Source organism: Pleurodeles waltl, chromosome 11 (assembly GCF_031143425.1).
Source record: "Pleurodeles waltl isolate 20211129_DDA chromosome 11, aPleWal1.hap1.20221129, whole genome shotgun sequence".
NCBI lineage: Eukaryota > Metazoa > Chordata > Amphibia > Caudata > Salamandridae > Pleurodeles > Pleurodeles waltl.
This window is the reverse complement of record NC_090450.1, coordinates 122373049-122394397: the sequence shown is the minus strand read 5'-3', so window position 1 is coordinate 122394397 and position 21349 is coordinate 122373049.

Genomic DNA, 21349 nt, shown 5'->3' with positions numbered 1-21349 from the left:
AGTCTCTTCTCTCAAAATCTGAATAAGTCTCTCTCTCGTAAAGTATTTGAATAATTCTCCTCTGTCGTGTTGTTATATCAAAGTTACCTAAACTATCACCTAATTCCCTATTGGTCAACTAATCGTATGTTCATACTTTACCCAATTATATTTCTATACCAAATATATGAATTCTAATAGTTCACTATTCACATGCAGTTGATTGGTCCACTTTACGATGTTCTCATCATCCGACTCGTCAGGTAACAATATTGTTGCATCTTGAGCTCCAGTCAGTATCTTCATTGTTCTCGTCCTGGGAAAGTCAGTCTTACACACATTACACATAAAATGTTACACTAATGGGAACATCATCTTCTTGCAGTTGGTTCTCACGAAACGCTTCTGTTAAGCACTTTTAACAAGACGATGAACATTTCACAGTTTATTTCACTTGGTCAGCAATTTTATTAACTGCTAAAAAATACAGCTTCTGCATGAGGCCTGGCAAAATTGGCCAAGACACTTGCTAAATTAAGGCCTACAATTTATAAAGCTGAAGAATACTTCATAATCCTTAATATGACATATTACTGCATAAATCTAATATGTATTCAATATTTCATAAGTATTAATCATTAATTAGTACATTTTGTGAACATTGGTGGCCAGTCTTCGAGGTTACATTTTGAAATTTGTGCATTATTTTTCTACATTATTTCATTCTCTACATAAATTCATTATTAAAAATACATAAACACTCAATAAATTTTATTAAAGACAACTGCGCTAGCAGTGAGAATGGACAATAGTTCTGCCCTTGGATGTGGTAGGCATTTATCTAAATTGCAGGTACCACTCCAACACAAAGCTACATCAATCCCTGTCAGGATGTGATGCAACGCCTCTGGGGTCCACTGTTGCCAGAACATTTAGCATTCAGACAGAAATAAGTGGCCTTGGTAATCTAAGCCAGACAGTCCACTGGACAATTGTAGAGGGCCATGGGAGGTGGTCAGAAAAGGTCCCAGAGGAGAGAGAACTGGGCTCTCAAAAAACAATAGAATGACTGCAGCCTCAGAAAGGTATTAGGCCCAGCTTAAACAGGTGGATCCTGCACTAAGTCTCCAAGGGAAAACTGCCCCTCTCGGACAGAAGAGGTAGCTTCACCAGACATGAACAAGACCTGGTGACACCTAAAATGGAAGAAACGATAACACATTTTTTTGTTTTATACAGCCCGAACTCAACCCGAAGGTACTGGCGGTGCTTCCTAGCCCATTCTGACCGCGGCGGTAAAGCCGCGGTCAGAAAGCCGGGACCGGCGGTTTCCCGCCGGTTTACCCCCGGCTGGGCGAATCCGCCAGGGCAGCGCTGCAAGCAGCGCTGCCTTGGGGATTCTGACCCCCTTCCCGCCAGCCTGTTTCTGGCGGTTTTCAGCGCCAGGAAGAGGCTGGCGGGAACGGGTGTCCTGGGGCCCCTGGGGGCCCCTGCACTGCCCATGCCACTGGCATGGGCAGTGCAGGGGTCCCCTAACAGGGCCCAGGGCGGCTTTTCATTGTCTGCTTAGCAGACAGTGAAAAGCGCGACGGGTGCAACTGCACCCGTCGCACTGCGGCAACACCGCCGGCTCCATTCGGAGCCGGCTCCTGTGTTGCGGCCCCCATTCCCGCTGGGCCGGCCGGCCCAGCAGGAATGTCCGAATGCGGGAAGCGGTATTTTGGCCGCATGGCGGCCAAATGCCGGTTCCCGCCTGCCTAGGTGACTTGGCCAGAGTCACAAGATGTTGAAGCGAAGTTGAGCCTCGAATCACAGTTCCAAAGTCACCAACTCCAGCCTTTACGCCATACTTATTTCTCTTGACCATGCCATTAAAGAGGATACAGTCCAAGCAGACAGAAGGGACGTCCACTCAGGGAAATTGCGGAGGTCAGGTAGACCAATAAAGAAGGACTGGGCAGATAGATGGAACATACCCTGACATGTCTCAGAGAACACAGATCATGTCCTACTAGATGCCATCAACCATCGAGATGGGCCAAGTTATGTTGCCTATGGGCCATAGCAGCAGAAACCCTCTTGGAAAACTGCTGGGTGCAGGTACGTAAAGCATGTGCGTGGACCAGAAACACAGACCGTTAAGATAACACTTGCCCCTGTACATGAACTGCCTACATTAAGAGAAATGTTGTAATCAAAACAGGTACTGCAGGAGCCTTAGGCAACTATTGTCGGAACCAATTTCTCTTAGGTCACCTCACAGAGGCGGCAGAGCAAATTAATATGTGCTATGTACAACAATTGAAGAAAATTTTACATTCAAATGAGGGTGTCGAGGAAGTAAACTAATACAGCAGTGATGCATGGCTGCAATTACTGTGATTGCTTTCAATGCAATAAGGTTTCAGGTCCACACTCCATGCTCATTATACAAAATGATTTAATTGCAAATGTTTGCTCATCGGAAGACATTGGAAGTGAGCAGCATATTGCATAATTGGCTTCAAACCTGATTAAAATAATTACAAACTCATTTTTAATGATTGCAGAGGAAAGGTTCTGTCAGCGCCTTGAGGTAATTACGCATGAGGCGACACAACTAATCTGCTGGAAAGGCAGTGGTAAGTGTTAAATTCAAGGGAAAGTGGATAAATGCTTCGAAACTCGGTGTTAACTCCCAACATATTGAAGTCGAAAAAATAGGCTAAGGCCGCGTTTTAGCAATAGCTTCTTCATGAATGATTTTTAAAAGTTAATTTTGATTTATGCTGATTTAAAATTAATATCAGCATAAGACAACAGAGTGCAGACGACCATTCCAAAGTGATATTTTGTAAAAATGTTATGAGTGTTCTATTAAAATGTAATCAATTCTTAGGAGATAATGTTAATATTTTTTAAACTGCACAATGAGACTGTGTCAAAACATTCTTTTTTATATTTAGTGTTTGGAACACCTTTCCTGGGCCTTCCCCCACTTCCAGTGCAGAGCCCTTTTTTGGCTATTTGGGGTTGTTCATACTTAGGGCTCCAAAACGATTTTCCACATAAGGTAGCCACACCAAATTTGCTTCCTTTTGCCTCATTTTTGTCCAGTATCCAGGGGATTGCAAAGGTAACCACGGTTTTTGGATTACCCTGGAGGAGATTTAGAAAAGAGGCCAAATATAGCAAGGGTCAACTGTAGTCCTTGCATGAGGACTACCAATGACCCTGGGGTGATCCACTCTTGACGCAGGCAGTAGGCCCAGGCACACAAGTGGGGTATCATTTTTATCAAGGCAAGTGGGGGAACGCTGGTGGGTAGGAAGTTTGTTGATCCCTGCACATTCCTGTAGTTTACATCATAGAAATGCAAGGAAAATTTGTGCTTTTATTCAAAGTTTCACCATTGCAGGGTATTTTGGGTAAGAATACATTAGGAAATCCACACAAGCCACACTTCCCTGGACCTCCCCTGGGGTTCTAGTTTTCAGAAATGTCTGGGTGTAGTAGTTTTCCCCAGATGGCCGCCAAGTCTGTGACCAAAAATGCAGGTGTCCCCTTACAAAACCATGGTGTTTTGTGATGGATAATTTTGATGTTCCACAATACATTTTGGACCCTTCTTTGTTGCGGGCACTTGGCCTTCCCGCACAAGTGAGGCACAGTTTTTAACAGGGCACTTGGGGGAATGTGAAGTTGTTTTCTGCCCTAACCCCATTTTGTGTATAAGGGCCAAAATTATCTTCAACTCCTCCAGCACAGTGGGAGTCCACGGGTGTGCCCTAAAACAGGTACCTAGAGTGCCTCTGTGCTCCCTCAAAAATTGTTTGGCATGCAGATTTTTTTGCTACAGAATTTGCTCAAGGAATTCAACATCCAAAAGAGATGGACGTAGTCAATTGGCAAAAAAGTTGCCCGACTTCACATCCAGTGTCACCAGCAAAAGGCAGATTTCAAGGCTGAACTAAATTGGGGACTGCCAAGAGAGCACTCTGTCTGTGCTTGCCGTCACACGTGCCTGCTCTCTTGGTTGGTCTAACCAGCTACTGTTGTCCTGATGCACAGTCTATGCTTGTGAAGGGACAGCACAACTGTCATCATCATCTCCCTCATAAATGCTGGAAGAGGAGTCGTTGGATGGGACTCCACTGACAGAAAAATCACTTCCAGATTCTGTTCCATTGTTCTCTCCCTCAGATGCTGATTCAGTATCTGCTGTCTCAGTCTCTGATCCTGCCTCAGAGCTGTCCTCCATAACCCGAGCTGGGGCTTGGGCAGCAGTCATCCAAAAAGACACCATAACTGCTACTGGCTAACACCATCCCTCTAAAACATTATCCTACGTAGAAGGCAGACATGTTGTTCGCAAAATGTTTGTGTGTGTAATGCGTGTAATAGTAAATACAATTGGTCACCATACCTTTCCGGGGTCTCCAAGATCACTAAAGCCCATCTCCTAAAAAGGAACAGTATTACAGCACCTTGCAACATACCCATCATCAGAGCCTTTAGCACTGGTGGGGCCCAGTGCAACAATCAATATTGGCGTCCCCCACTCCCATGACTTCCTCCTTGGATTCGTCCACTACCCAGCACAAGTGCCCCTAATCTCTCCATAACCCCTGTCTCACATACATTGCATTTGCTTTAAAGCACTGGTAATGGCTAGCTTTCCTAATTTGCTCAGCTTTTCACACAAAATATAGGTCTATTCTTTGTAGCAGGCATATTAACAGTCTGCTGTACTTTATGGCATCAAAACTGCCACTAGACAAAAGTCTGATCTCTCTCTCTAGCAGGAACATAATAACAAGAGTTATCTTGACATTTTTATTTCTGCTTAAAACCTGTATGTATATCTCTGTATATACCTATAAACACACACACACATATATACACACACACACACACACATATAGTTATCTTTATTCATATATTTACACATATATATATTATATGTGTTTAGTTTCTCAAGGGGCTGATCAGGCCTCCAGGGAAACTACACATGTTTTAAAAATGTTTTTACCTGCTCGAGGGTGACCCCCTGTCAATTTCTTTTTTTGCTACTTTTGCCCCTTGAGGGGGGTGATCATGCCCCACCCAGGGGTAAACCAACATATATTATTTTAAAATATGCCCCCTTTTGAGGTGGACGGCTGCTTTTCATGAGGGCCAACCACCCCAGATGAAATCCCTGGCATCTAGTGGGGTTTCTTGGCCATGGATCGCAGCGCTGTTGCGATCCACAGCCAGAAAACCATTTCAGGAAGGCCTTCTGTGAAAGGGAAGATTCTACCCTTTCTAACAAGGCCTCCCTGAAAGCTGGGGAGGAGGTTCTAACCTTTTTCCTCCACCGGAGGAAAGAGCAGCCTTACCTGCTGTGTCTTTGCTCCGGTGGGTAAAAAAGTGTGACATCAGCACGCCCTGCGGCACCCTGATGTCACAGATGGGCATAAGGAGTGGTGGATGTAGAACTTTTCTGTGACTCCCCAAGGCTTTTTAGAAAAAAAAATCCACTGGTGGAAGATCTTTCAAGGCCTTCCCTGGTGGCAGCCAGTGGCCGTGCCCCACACCAAGGAGATTGTGCGTGTGATTGCCACTGGCCATCACATGTACTAAAGGGGTTAAGGACTGCTGGAACTTTCCTGAGGCAGAGGAGGAGGTGGGCAGCAGCTGTGTGCTGCATTCAATCAGGGCAGGAGCCCTTTAAATTCACGTAAGCGCTCCCGCTCCGCGGGACGCGCTGGAACTTTCCTGAGGCAGAGGAGGAGGTGGGCAGCAGCTGTGTGCTGCATTCAATCAGGGCAGGAGCCCTTTAAATTCACGTAAGCGCTCCCGCTCCGCGGGACGCGCTGGAACTTTCCTGAGGCAGAGGAGGAGGTGGGCAGCAGCTGTGTGCTGCATTCAATCAGGGCAGGAGCCCTTTAAATTCACGTAAGCGCTCCCGCTCCGCGGGACGCGCGCGGGACGCGCCCGGGCGAAGCCCGGGCCAAGGGTGGGCCCGTCCTTGCCCGTCATTGCCAGGAAGAGGCAGAGCAGAGCCACCCCCCTGTCATTTACCTTAAACTGTGGTCCCAGATAACCACTTTCCATTGGACTGCCCGAAGGACAAACTCAAGCCTATTCACACTGTGGTGGGGTAGCTTTCCCCCAAAGCTCTAGGCCTCTACCTAGTCAGTGGTCAATTTCCAATATTAACCTGCCTTTGCTCGCCCCGCTGTGATTTTACTTGATTCTCCCACTAAATTCAAGGCCCCTGGTTCTTAGCAAAATGGGTCGACGACGCGGGGGGGTTGGACGGGAAATTGCACTCTAACCAAACCCTGGACGGCTTTTTACAAAAGGCCGTTGGGGAACTTGAAAGAGAAATAGAACTAGTGCAACGTCGTCTTGCTGCCCCTCCTTCTGCATCCATTAGCTCAGCCCATGATAGCCTAGTCTCACAGCCCCACCCGCGACTAGAGCTCCAGTCTGTCCCGATTATCCATTCCCCTTCTCCGTCCAAAATTCCTCAAGAGATCCAAGATGATACTCCAATTGCACCTGCCATTTGTGCCGCACCAACTTCATTGGTCCAGTGTCCCCCAATAGAAGGTCCCCTTACTTTAACTGAATCTAATACCAAAGGGAAAAGAAAGCGTAGGGAACCTGTCCTCAAAAATAAACGATCTAGAACCCTGAGCCCCTCTAATCTGGCCCAATCTTCTATTAATGAAATGGCATCAATCTCCTTACACAATACCAATAACTCCCATGCAAACGAGTTTATTAGGGATCTCATAAGAGATGAGCTCTCTAAACTACTTCTTCCTATCTCCAACCGTCTTCAAATAATTGAGGACAAACTTGAAAGTCTTACGAGCAGTCAGCTACCAACAATTTCTTTACCTGTAGAAATTCATCCTAATCATGACTCTACTGTTGCCATTAGTCACACAGGCCAAATTCCCAAAACTTTTCCTCCTATTCTAAATCACGTTTGGCCTAGTTCTGCTAAAACCCCCAGCATCCTGACGAACAAACCCCATATGGCCTTAGCTCCCTTAACAAAAGGAACCGCCTCATGGAACAATCCAGCAACTAATTCAGGAGACGGCCCCCCCTTTAGGGAATCCTCACAGCCAGCATACCAGAAGAAGGGACTCTCAAGAACCCAAAGTGCTTCATCTACCACCTGAATCATGTCCTTATGTTCTTATTATATCAAATGTTCCTGAACTCAAACCTCATTTTTCCGAATCCTTCACCGAACTCAAAAATAAGGTTATCCACTGGTTGCACGTGAATGCGGGGTTTGCTTTTTCCATGTCATCTTCAATATTGATGGTGAGAAGGGTAGGGTGGGTGGGCCCTCTAGCGGGGTGGGTGGGCCCTCTAGCGGGGTGGGTGGGCCCTCTAGCGGGGTGGGTGGGCCCTCTAGCGAAGATCGGTTTTGGGGATTGTATCGTCATTAATTTTAATTCTCCCGATCTTGTCCAACGACTTTCTTTAAATGCCAACAGACTTTACCCTACAACTGGCAAAACTTCTCTTTGCAGGTTACAAGTGTTCTATCCTCCTTCTGTGTCGTCCTGGAGTACTCAATCACCACCATTACACGGGGCCGGCTCGGCTACTCACACACTGCCTACCCCCGTAATTGGTTCTAGACGTCCTCTATCCTCTCTCTCCGAGGCAGACTGACTAGGAGATGCCTTTCAGGATGCGGTATTGTCTAACTGCGAAGCTAAGTCCATTTGCCCTATTGGTCTTAACATCTCGGCCGATTTTGTTGTCCCGGGTTCACCCAATAGTTTAATATGCCAAGCATCTGAGGAATGCATTTCTAATCAGTCAAACGCTCCCTATACCTTGGGTCACATCTGCATGGCCAACCCATCAAATCCAAACACTATTGAGGATATACCCAGCGAGGTTTCAAAGACTCAGAGTGAGAAATCTTCTGATCTTAATCCACCCGAGGGAAGCACCAGGGTCCTTAACAGTCCCTCCCCTAGTATTCTATATGCCCAGAATAAAGTTGGGTCCTCATGCCCAGAGGATCTCGATAAGGTGCTCAGCTGGAATATAGCTGGATTGGAAAGCAAATTACACAGCCCAGGTTGGGGTAACCTTATTGATGATCACTTGATTTGTCTTTTTCAAGAAACATGGGCATTAGAACCCAAATATAGACTCGGTTTTAAAAGCTTTTGGGTTCCGGCCCGTAAGTCATCTTCTGGGAGACCTTCGGGAGAGTTGCTCGTGTGGCTAAATATTTCTCTCAGGTGCAAGATAGAAGAATTAGACACTGGTTGCCCGGACTTGCAAGCCCTATTGTTAATGATTTCTGAAGATAAACCCCTCCTTTTAATTAATATCTATAACAGGAATGTGAGTCCCCACTTTGAGTCTGACGTTCTGTCAAACTTGGACTATGTTCTTAAAAGTAATTCCCCCTCTTTTGTTTTAATTGGAGGAGATTTTAATGTTACCTTCGAACCTAATCCTTTAGTTCAAGGAATCTGTAAAGAAGAGGATGCCCATTGGGGCATCCCCCAGTTAGTCTCCAACAAAAAACCAAGATTGAACAAATCTGCACGTTTTTTGGCTGACATCGCACTAGCTCATGGCCTCCGAGCCTGTAATGGCCGCTCACACTCGGATGCTATTTTGCGACCCACTTTTAGGCGCGGAGAACATAGCAGTCGCATTGACTACATACTTCTTGATATCCGTCTTTGGTGTTACATGGTAGATATGAGGGTAGATGAGCAGCCTGTGAGCGACCACGACCCCCTGATTCTATCAACCAGAGGTCTTTTTCCTTCGTTTATAGTGCCTCACTCTAGGTCCAATGTGTCCCAACTGGCCCTAACCAATAATAGACGCAATCTAAAATGGGAATTTGTTATCTCCTCCCCTAAACATTTAGCATCTATCTACAGCTTGCTTGCAAATCATATGGAGTGTATGATCCGGTTAGATGAGTCCAAGGAGGGCGATAGCCTTCTTACAGCCCACACTGATCTGTTCCAATCTTTAAAACAATTTTTTACAAAAGAGACTGTTAACAACTCCAATAAAAAACACAATGCCCCTTGGTTCAATAATTCCTGCAGAACAGCACAACTAGCTCTCCTGGATGCAATTAAAGAAGGCCATGCTGCGACGCTGAGAATAGCCAGGGCCGCTTATAAGAAGGAATGCTCAAAGGCACGCTGAAGTTGGGAGGAGGCCAGATGGGCCACTATCCTGGTTTCAGCCTCATCTAATAATACTTCCAAGTTTTGGAAACTAATAGCTGATAATGACAGTGACTCTCCAGCCGTGCCTGGCTCTACAATCCTCTCAGCAACTTGGGTAGAGCATTTTGGGCAACTTTATGGAGGTCCACCAGAAGTTTCTCTGTGGCCCCCCAATGATTCAACAAACCAAGAGATCATTCCAATTTCTTTTTCTCTTTCCGAAACTAGAGCTGCAATAGACTCCCTGAAATGGGGGAAGGCTCCTGGCCCAGATAAAATTCCAGGTGATCTATATAAATCTAGACCTGATATATGGGCTCCCTACCTCAATTTTATCTGCAATACTATTGCAGCAGGCGCTCCAGTTCCATCTACTTGGAAAGGGGCAGAAATTGTACCGATCTTCAAAAAAGGAAATCCAAACATTCCGGCTAACTACCGTCCAATTAGTCTCCTCGATAACTTCCAAAAAATTTATGCGAAACATCTTCTGTCCCACCTTGAGGAATGGATTATTGAGTCTGAAGCCCTTTCTGATTTACAAGCGGGTTTCAGACCCGCTGTGAGCACAGTTGACCAAGCTCTAAGATTTATGTCAATAAAATGGAAGAATGTCGACCTGGGGGGGGGTAACCTTTACGTGGTCTTTATAGACCTAAGAGCCGCATTTGACCTGATCCCCAGGAATCTGCTGTGGTCAACATTATTAAACATGGGAGTGCCATTTGGCCTCCTGAAACTCATAGCCCAGTTGCACCAAAATACCTTTGCCCAAATCAGGTGTGGACAAGGGGGCGAGCTGACTGACCCTGTAGCTATCAAAAAAGGAGTTAGACAAGGCTGTGTTTTGGCACCTACTCTTTTTCTGCTCTACATTAATAATTGCATCCACTACCTAGAGAACTGCATAAATGATTCTCCAAAACTAGGTGGGAAAAAAATCCCCTGCCTGCTTTATGCAGATGATACGATCCTACTATCAAAATCGCCAATGGGAATTCAACACCTAATTAACCAGTTCTGTGCTTACTGTAGTGATTATGGTTTAGATGTAAACATTAAGAAAACTAAATTTATGATATTCACTACCTCGAAAAAACGACTGCGTTCTAACATTGAGATGAATTCGACCCCATTGGAGAAAGTTGAAGAGTTTGATTATTTGGGTTTCAGATTATCTACATCAGGCAAATGGAAGGCAGCCATTGACAAAGGGGCTCTGATCATAAGCCAAAGAGGTGGGGCCTTAGTCCGCAGATCTAGAAAGGCACCGAGCCCCCCTCTGAACATTCTTGCGGAGATTTATAATGTTCAAATCAGAGCAGCAGCCCTATATGGAGCGGAACTTTGGGGGTCCCATAAAAACCTGGACATTCTGCAAACTAAGGAAAATATCTTCCTTAGGCAGGTGTCCAGGCTAGGTACGGGCACTCCAATGACCCCTTTAAGGCTTGATCTTGGTTTAAATGGCATTAAAACCATAGCGGCCTTAAGACCCCTCTCCTACTGGATTCGTCTATGGAAATCTGCCGAACTAGAACCATATAGGCTGGCTATAAGAGAGTTGATAGCCGCCCCTAAGGCATTGGAGATAATCCCTTGGCTGAAAGAGATGAAAATTGCCTGGGACAAAATGGGTCTTCCCCATTATTGGAATCACCCGGATCAAATCCCTGACAAGGCTAGGAGATTTGTTACGAACAGATATTGGGAGAAAGTTAACGAAGATTCCCTGCACCAAAAGAGGGCGGGTAGGTTAACAATGGATTTTCTCCAAATTAAGCATGAACCCTGGGCTGAGATTTTCCTGAACCTCCCTATCCCTCCATATGCCCGTGCTCTATACCTGCAGTTAAGATATGGCACATTGCCTACCAAAGGTTTTACGGCCCATTGGCCATCTAACATCGCTACAAATGATAGGTGTATCTTCTGTCAACATTGTAAAGAAACATCAGAGCATGTATTATTCTTCTGCCCTTTGTACAAGACACCAAGAAAGAGGTGGATTATTCCCCTCTGTAAAAACATGTCATTGCAGGACAGAGTAACAGCCATTAGAATCTGTACGCATGATTTTTCTCCCAGGGTTGCCATTCCAGTTACCAAATATTTATCGGAGGCCTGGTACATCCGTCGCAAGTTCATTGCACCCAAAGGCTCCTGAGCCATTTCTATACTTGTTTTTAGATGGATTTTAATCTTCTCTTTTTATCCTTTTTGTATTGTTTTTAGTTGGAAATTTCCATTATGAATTTGTTGCCCTCCTTATGACTACCAAGACTGCACAAGCTCATATAGCCTTCTCATATAGTTTTCCTGTTGTTTTCTTTGATTGGTACTCTGATAATGTCTTCTTTTAGTCCAATCAGACTATCTTTTGTCTTTTTTATCTTTTGGTTGTGCATACTGGTCCTCCAGACAAAAAGTCTTATATTTTAGTTTTTAGCTCTGTCCCCTTTTTTACTATATCTATTCATGTTTCATTCTATTGTATTTATATATTTGATGAAATGTTTTGTTTTGTTGTTCTTATTGTTACACTGTTTTGACGTCTACTGGTTTTACATTGTTATCATGTTTTTACTACATCCTTTTTTTTTTTTAAGTATGATTGTTATTATTATTTTAAATGGACTAGATTTCTAGACCGAAAGAACTTAATAAATAAAAAGGACTGCTATTTGTTTTTAGGAATTTGCTAAAAGTAGGACTACCACCAAATAACAGTAGACAACATTCGGCTGACTGAATGACAGAATATCTGGAAAACAATATCATAACATTAGAGTATTGTGTCAAAACAATTATCTTAAAATATCTGGTTTACATACTTTGAATATAAATTACAAAAATGTAGTTTCAAAAATGTCATGAAACAACAGAATATCATAAAAAAGTAAGTATATTGGAATATATATATGTGTGTGTGTGTGTATATATGTATATATATGCATATATATATATATATATATATATATATAGAGAGAGAGAGAGAGAGAAAGAGAGAGAATAAGAGGCATCTGCAACAATGAAGACACCTATAAAGACCATCTACAGGAGCTTGTTACATTATTTAAAATGCACGGCTATCCTCTGCATATCATTCTGTAACAAATCAACAAGTCTTTGCAGTTATCTAGAGAAGCACTTATTTGGAATACCAACAGAAAAAAACTAAAGTGACAGAATCCAGTTTGTGGTTGACTATCATCCATCAGCTCCCAACTACAGATATATATTGCAAACAACTTTTCCCTTACTATCCACTTGTAAAAAATTGCAAAAACTTATTCCAAACCTGCTAGTCATTGCTTACCGCAGAGCTCTAAATTTACGATCGCTTATTGTGAGAGCTGAACTTTAGCAAGCTGTGACAAATGTAGGAGGCCATTGCTGTGATTCTAAAAGGTTTATCACATGTGAATAGCTTTTACAAACATCATCAGTAACTAACTCTGTTACAAGAAAGACCTATGGATTGAGACAACATATTACATGTTGCTCAACATGCATTATTGATGTGATTCAGTGCCAACGGCAAAGCTGTAAAAAACAATATATAGGACAAACAGTGAATGACCTCCGTACATGATTCAGTAATCACAAATCAGCAATAATTAACAAGAAACCTGGCCAGCTTATAGCTAATCTTTTTAACCTTGTGGACCATAGACTATCAGATTTGAAGATTTTGCCTGTGCACATGTCTTAAAGGAAGAACTACTAGATATCAGAGAAAATGTCTGGATGTACCATTCAAAGTCACTGCATCCAGATGAACTGAACATACTGACAATACAACTTGACTTCTGCATATCTGAAGAGATCTCAGGACTGCATTGATTCTACATTCCAATTGGAATCCTCACTCATGATGCTTTTTGAAAATCCAGTAGTGTCAGCTGTGTGGCTGTGCATCCATTGAGCAAACCATGTTGAGGAAGGTAGAAGCCAAAACATTGTAGTGGAAACATATTTTTGTTCTTTGGTGACACCACCTGTTTGAGTCATTTCTTTCTTGGATATTTCATTGTCTTGTGACTCATTGAATCCTTTGGGATCCAGATTTTTGCCCTGGCAGGATATTGTTTTCTTGTGATCCTTCATCTTCTACTATATATATATACATATATACATATTGCCTAGTGGCGGTCGCCACTAGTAATAATTACAACTTAGTTTCGACAGAAAAAGTGCTTTTTTACTTGCCTATTTCTTTGGCTCCACTGGACGAATCTTCACGAAACTTTCCCAAAACATTTGCCAGTTCCACATCTGCTGCCTGGAAAATTTCAGGGTGATCTGGCAAGGGGGGACGAAGAAAAAGGGGAGTCCCAAAACACATTTTCCCAATGCATTTTTCTATAAGGATTTTGAACAGTGATAGCGCAAAAACTACTGGACAGAATTTCACCAAATTTGGCAGGAAGGTAAGTCCTGGTCCAGACTGTTTGTTTGTTTTGGTGTAATTCTGTCTAGTAGTTTTTGAAAAACAAAGTGGAAAAAAAATGTTTATCTCTAGGGACGTGAAGGATTCACAACCCCTAACGATGTTATGCTGAGATCTGATTGCCTGATAACACTTCAACAACAGAAGCTGTTGTAGTGTTGTCAGGCATCTTGGGACTCGGCTGAAGCTGAGTCTCAAAATAAAGTTGAAAAAAAGAAAATGGGGCCAGGACACAAACACCCTGTCCCCTTACCTATGGGCTAAAAAGCAATTTTTTAAAATTTACGAGACGATGTGGAGTCACAAATCCGCTCGTAAAATACAAAAAAACAAACTGCAGTCTCCTGTGCTTCTTAGTTTAATGCCCCTGGGTAAGCCAAGTCCGGGGCTTTTTTTCAAAAAAAGAGGAGGGCTCCTGGCACCCTCCTGATCCCCTAGGGACTGCCACCACCCCAGGGCTTATTTTTTTGGATGCCAGGGGGGGTCTGCTGCCCTTGGCACCACCACCTCCCCAGGGCTTAAATTTAATATGCAGAACAGCGCCTCCTGGCCTCATCCTGCTGCCCGGGGGACCACCACCTCCCCAGGGCGATCTTGTAACTCATCAGGCCCCCCGCACTATATTTGGATGGGGGGGCGCCACAGGGTCCCTGCTGTCCCAGGGACCACCATCCCCCAGGGCAAATGTTTACAAAAATAAAGAGGGTCCCTATGGTAAAGCAAAAACAACAAGTGATGGACGGAATGCTGAACATTGTCAAACATTCACCCCCCAGTACAGTGATCTGGGCCTAAATCCATTGTTTTTTTGCTGCCCATGCCATTCCAATTTGGACCCAGCCATATGCAAATCAGTTTTGACCCTGTTCCCCATGGGAACAGTCCAGCCCAAGCTGCTAGTCCAGGTCTTCCCTGGACTGGAAACAAGCATCCTGGGACCAGTTTCAGGGTTTCACCCCTCATCAGCCAGGCTAGCTTGAATCCAGTGGCATGGGAAGCACGGGACCCACGTCTGGGCATACCCTTCCCACTTAGGGCGATAAAGCAAAAACAACAAGTGATGGACGGAATGCTGAACATTGTCAAACATTCACCCCCCGTACAGTGATCTGGGCCTAAATCCATCGTTTTTTTGCTTCCCATGCCATTCCAGTTTGGACCCAGCCATATGCAAATCAGTTTTGACCCTGTTCCCCATGGGAACAGTCCAGCCTGAACTGCTTGTTTCCGGTCCAGTGAGGACCTGGCTTGGCAGTTCGGTCTGGACTGTTCCCATAAGGAACAGGGTCAAGACTGATTTGCATATGGCTGGGTCCAAACTGGGGTGGCATGGTGAGCAAAAGAACGATGGATTAAACCCAGATCTATGACTGGGGGTGAGTGTTTGACAATGTTCAGCATTCCGTCCATCACTTGTTGTTTTTGCTTTGTCGCCCTAAGTGGGAAGGGTATGCCCAGACGTGGGGCCCGTGCTTCCCATGCCACTGGATTCAAGCTAGCCTGGCTGATGAGGGGTGAAATCCCGAAACCGGTCCCAGGATGCTTGTTTCCGGTCCAGTGAGGTCTTGGCTTGGCAGTTCGGTCTGGACTGTTTCCATGAGGAACAGGGTCAAGACTGATTTGCATATGGCTGGGTCCAAACTGGGGTGGCATGGTGAGCAAAAGAACAATGGATTAAACCCAGATCTATGACTGGGGGTGAGTGTTTGACAATGTTCAGCATTCCGTACATCACTTCTTTTTGCTTTGTTGCCCTAAGTGGGAAGGGTATGCCCAGACGTGGGTCCCGTGCTTCCCATGCCACTGGATTCAAGCTAGTCTTGCTGATGAGGGGTGAAACCCTAAAACCGGTCCCAGGATGCTTGTTTCCGGTCCAGTGAGGACCTGGCTTGGCAGTTCGGTCTGGACTGTTCCCATGAGGAACAGGGTCAAGACTGATTTGCATATGGCTGGGTCCAAAATGGGGTGGCATGGTGAGCAAAAGAACGATGGATTAAACCCAGATCTATGACTGGGGGTGAGTGTTTGACAATGTTCAGCATTCCGTCCATCACTTGTTGTTTTTGCTTTGTCGCCCTAAGTGGGAAGGGTATGCCCAGACGTGGGTCCTGTGCTTCCCATGCCACTGGATTCAAGCTAGCCTGGCTGATGAGGGGTGAAACCCCGAAACCGGTCCCAGGATGCTTGTTTCTGGTCCATTGAGGACCTGGCTTGGCAGTTCGGTCTGGACTGTTCCCATGAGGAACAGGGTCAAGACTGATTTGCATATGGCTGGGTCCAAACTGGGGTGGCATGGTGAGCAAAAGAACGATGGATTAAACCCAGATCTATGACTGGGGGTGAGTGTTTGACAATGTTCAGCATTCCATCCATCACTTGTTGTTTTTGCTTTGTCGCCCTAAGTGGGAAGGGTATGCCCAGATGTGGGGCCCGTGCTTCCCATGGCACTGGATTCAAGCTAGCCTGGCTGATGAGGGGTGAAACCCCGAAACCGGTCCCAGGATGCTTGTTTCCGGTCCAGTGAGGACCTGGCTTGGCAGTTCGGTCTGGACTGTTCCCATGAGGAACAGGGTCAAGACTGATTTGCATATGGCTGGGTCCAAACTGGGGTGGCATGGTGAGCAAAAGAATGATGGATTAAACCCAGATCTATGACTGGGGGTGAGTGTTTGACAATAGTCAGCATTCCGTCCATCACTTGTTGTTTTTGCTCCCTATGGTAAACCCACACCCTGGGGACCACCAGCCCACAGGGCTAAGTTCTTGTTGGACAGGGGCCTTTTCTTGGAGCCACAGATGGCCCTTGGGACTGCCACCCCCCAGGGCCAGCTCCTGCTATGTCCCGGGGTACCCACCTCAGGGACATTGCTGTTTGCTGTGGCTTGGCTGCAGCACTGCAGCGCTGCAACCAACCCACAGAAAACACTTCTGCTTTTGACAGTGGGACCTTTAAAGCAGGTCCTGCTGTAAAAATCCGAAGTTTCATCTCTGTGCCCTAAGGTAACTATAACTCGCACCCTCGCCATGCACTGCTAATTAACTTACAAATTATGGCAATTATGCCATCTTTCAAAACATCATTGATGATCTCAATGTACTATTTGATGTAAAATTTGACAGAACAGATGATGGATGGAATGGTCAACAATGTCAAACATTCACCACCCCATCACAGATCTGGGCCTAAATTCATTGTTTTTTTGCTCACCACACCATTCCAATTTGGGCTCAGTGATGTGCAAATCAGTCTTGACCCTGCTCCCCATGGGAACAGTCCTGCCCAAACTGCCTGACCAGGTCCTTGCTAGATCAGAAAAAAGTATCCTGGGACCAGTTTTGGGGTATCAATTATATTGTGATAACTTAAATAGTTTTAATGAATAATGTTAATAAAATATGTTCATACACATATAGAGGGTCATTATGACCCCGGCGGACAATGATAATGTGGCGGTAGTACCGCCAACAGGCTGGCAGTACAAACCGCCACATTATGACATTGACGGGTTGATTGAAGCCAACTCGCCAATATGCTACACTGACCGCCATGGCAGTAGCAGCAGTCGGGCCCCAAATAAGAATCTTCAGCCCAGCGGCCTCTAATGTACAGCCGGCAGCATTTTGACCCTGCCTACTGCCGTAGTATTTGTGGCATTTGTAATTCCTTCCCTGTCACTGATAGGAGGCCCACCCCCTAACACTCCCCAGATGTCCCCCACCTCCCTCCATCCACTGTCCCCCCTTCCAATTCCCCCCGCCGTACACGCACACTCGCAGACACGCACCACACATACACACTCTCACTCACACAGGCATACACGTATTCATACACGCATGCGTCCATTTATTCACGCACACATCCGTACCACATTCACACTGACATGCAGACACGCATTAACATGTCCATTCATACATGAATTCTCACACATGCATACATGCACACAAACAACACTACACACACACATTCATATTCACGCACATACTCAAACATTCATGCACGCAACCCCCCCCCCACACACACACACAACACCCCTACCCACTCCCGTGTCAGAAACCCATCAAGGGGATGGATCCAGGGGGTCTTCTGGCATGGGACGGGACGGGGCGCTGCTACCACGAACACCGCCCATCAGCAGAACACCGCCAGGCAGTATTACTTTTCATAATACGGCTGGCAGCAGTCTACTGGCGTGGCGCTGTTGGTGGTAGCCAGTATGGCCACAGCCAGATTTCCTCCCTTCTTGTGGCAGAAATCCGGCTGCGGTCATAATTTGGCAGACGGATGTTAGCCACGGCGACGGTCTTTTGGTGGCCGTCACCGTGGCAGTAGGCGGGACTTACCTCCAATGTCGTAATGTGCGTCATAGTCTTTCAAAATATAAAAGAATTAAACACTTAATAAAATGCATTACATTAAATGTATTAACAAAGGCTCAAAATTAAAAATTTGTAAACATGTAACTATCCAAAAATATACATGTAATCTAATTTAAATATCAGAAAGAAAGAAAAATATTTTTAAATAATGCTGTGATCGAAATATATATTAAAACTTATACTTATGTATAAAAGTAAAGAAATTAATTTAAAAAAATACACCAATAATATTAACAATAACATAAATATTACAGTTAACAAACATACTAACAATTACATATAAAATAAATAATTATAAATAAAATTGCTAAAAAACTTTATTTCAAAAATATTATAAAGATTAAAGCTATTAAAATTATAACAACAATTAAAGAACAAATCTAGCAAAGTCAGATTTACTAATTTAACTCCTATTTAAGCAGAGTTTCTAAAAGTGTTGCACTTTGGTGTGGTTGGATTTACCATTCCTACTCCAATCTAAACAACAGTAGAGAAAGTGTTGGACTTTGGAGGAGTTAAAATTGCTATCTCCGCTCCAATCCAAGGAACATTAGGGAAATGTTAAAGTTGGAAAGCGTCAGGTATACTATTCCCACTCCAATATAAGCAAAAGAATGGAAAGCATTGGACTTTTACATGTACCATCCCATACTAGCAACTAGCCATTTTAAAGTAAAAATTAGATCTTCTCATTTCTTACTTTTGGGCGATCTGAACCTGCACTTAGACAGAGTGGAAGATAGAGAGGCAAAGGAGTTAAGAGAAATGATGCCTTACTTAGACCTGAGCCAATATGTATTAATTATTGTTATCATTAATATGCTTTATGTCAGCATTTCATGCAATAAAGCAGTGTCACAATAAATACTTTCAGTATAATTAAAATTATAAAAATGTGCCATAAAACCAGTACAATTTCTTCCTTGTATGAGAGCCGAAGCATCACAGCATATTGGTTTAAGTACAAATCAATGCACATCTTAAAAACCCCAGCTATACACAATGAACAAAAAACAATCTCTTTGTAACTACAGGCTTCTGCATCACGGCTAAGTCACCACTAATAATTCATCCAAGTGTGAGTACTAGCACAAGGCTGTAGGTGAACCATTGGACAAATTAAGACTGATCGGAGCTGGTTGGCGAACTCGATGTAGTCATCCTGGATCACAGTACCCATATCCGACCCTAAAACTTGGCAAAGAACATGAAAAGAGTGATTAGGTCAGACTTAAATTTCCTAGCGCAGTGGTGCTACCTCTAGTCCCCCACACCTTACAGAGAAGTTTGATCAATTTCAAACGAGGGCCCACATAACCCAGGCAGGCAAACAAAATATGGGTGACAGATTCTGCAAAACAATTGCACACAGAACACAAGGCACCTGAAGCCCAACTATTGGTGAAAGCTTTCTGTGGTAACTCGCCCACCCTGAATTGAAAGTAAAGCTTACTGTCTGGAGGCACATTAATTATATGTCAGAAATGTTACATAAAGTTGTATCATTTAAAAGCTAGGAACCTTCCTCTCAATGGTAGGCTTTCCACCACTCAAGCTTCACATTGCGTAATCCATAACCAGTAATGTTCTTTCAATGTTCCTGGAGGTGGAGCAGATTTACAGGATGGACTTTCCCAGAGCTCACGCAGGTCTAATTCTACTAATAGCGTTTTGATTTGTTGTACCCACTTGATTTTATGAGACCTATCGGCATCTATAACATCCTTGAGGGCCATGGTAAAATGGGCTAGTTCTGGAGTGGACCATAACCTTCTCCAGAATATTAGTGGGCACAATCTGACTTTACTAGCTAGTGCTTTCCTGCCCAAATCAAGCATTGTGGGTATCAGCAGGATGCTAGGGGGGAAAACAAGTCACACTTCTCAGAAACGTATTCTATGAGAGGGTTAGAGATGCATTATTTAAAAACCCGCAGCGTTCTGGGCTATAAAGAACTGAGCCCAAAACTTCAGCATCAGAAACCTGTAGAAGTAGGCCTATAGGTTTAGTAAAAGATTGACTATAGTAATTCACAAGAACCCCCAAAATCTGCCTGTGCTTAAGGGACATAGCATCCACTTGAGGCTTCCATGACATGGTCGAAGATAGATTGACTCCAAGATAATTAAACACATCTGCCTTTTTGAATAGCCTATCCCCCAACATTAACCTGCCCTCTTTTCTCCTGTGTTGCTTCAAGAACATAAACTTCGTCTTTTCAGCATTGATCTCAAGACCTCAGGCTTTGTAAAAATCCTTAAAGCAGTGCAGAGCACGCTGCAAACTGCCAGGTGTTTTGGAACTCAGCAGGATTGTCCTCAAACAAAAATATAGGAACTTTAGTACCGGACAAAGTAAAGGCATCGGTAGGAAAACAAGAAATACAGTTATCAATACTGTTAAGAAACAAGGAGAACAAAGTAGGGACCAATACACAGCCTTGGAAGACCCCTCTAATAATGAAAAACTAAACAGTAAGTTCTCCTGACCTGCTCAAACCGACCTGAGCAAAATTATCTTGGTGCCGGAGAATAACCAAGAGACAGCAAATCTGGCCATTTCCCGAAGGACCAACCATAGCTTCTTATGAGGAACTAAATCAAAAGCTGATTTGAGGTCGATGACGGTGCCATACATCCTGCCCCTGCTGATTTCCACCACCCACCAGCATAAAAGCAAAAAGTAAAAGACCTCATCGGTATAATTATTTCCTCGCAGTCACCTGTTTGGAGGGATAAAAGGATATTATTGTCGGCCATCCATTCCTGAATTTTAGCCATAACAAGGCAGGAATTGTTTTTGGGTGGAGTCACATAAACTGATTGGCCAATAGTTCCCAAGTAAACACCAATCACCTTTTCAGTATATGGGATTATTTCAGCACCCTTCCAAGACTTAGGGCCTCATTCTGACTTTGGCGGGAAGCGGAGGCCGCCCGCCAAAGTACCGCTGTCAAAATACCGCTGCGCGGTCAAAAGACCGCCGCGGTAATTCTGAGTTTCCCGCTGGGCTGGCGGGCGACCGCCAGAAGGCCGCCCGCCAGCCTAGCGGGAAACCCCCTTCCATGAGGATGCCGGCTCCGAATGGAGCCGGCGGAGTGGAAGGGGTGCGACGGGTGAAGTTGCACCCGTCGCGATTTTCAGTGTCTGCTTGGCAGACACTCAAAATCTTGGTGGGGCCCTGTTAGGGGGCCCCTGCAGTGCCCATGCCAGTGGCATGGGCACTGCAGGGGCCCCCAGGGGCCCCACGACACCCGTTACCGCCAGCCAGGTTCTGGCGGTCAAAACCGCCAGAGCCAGGCTGGCGGTAAGGGGGTCGGAATCCCCAT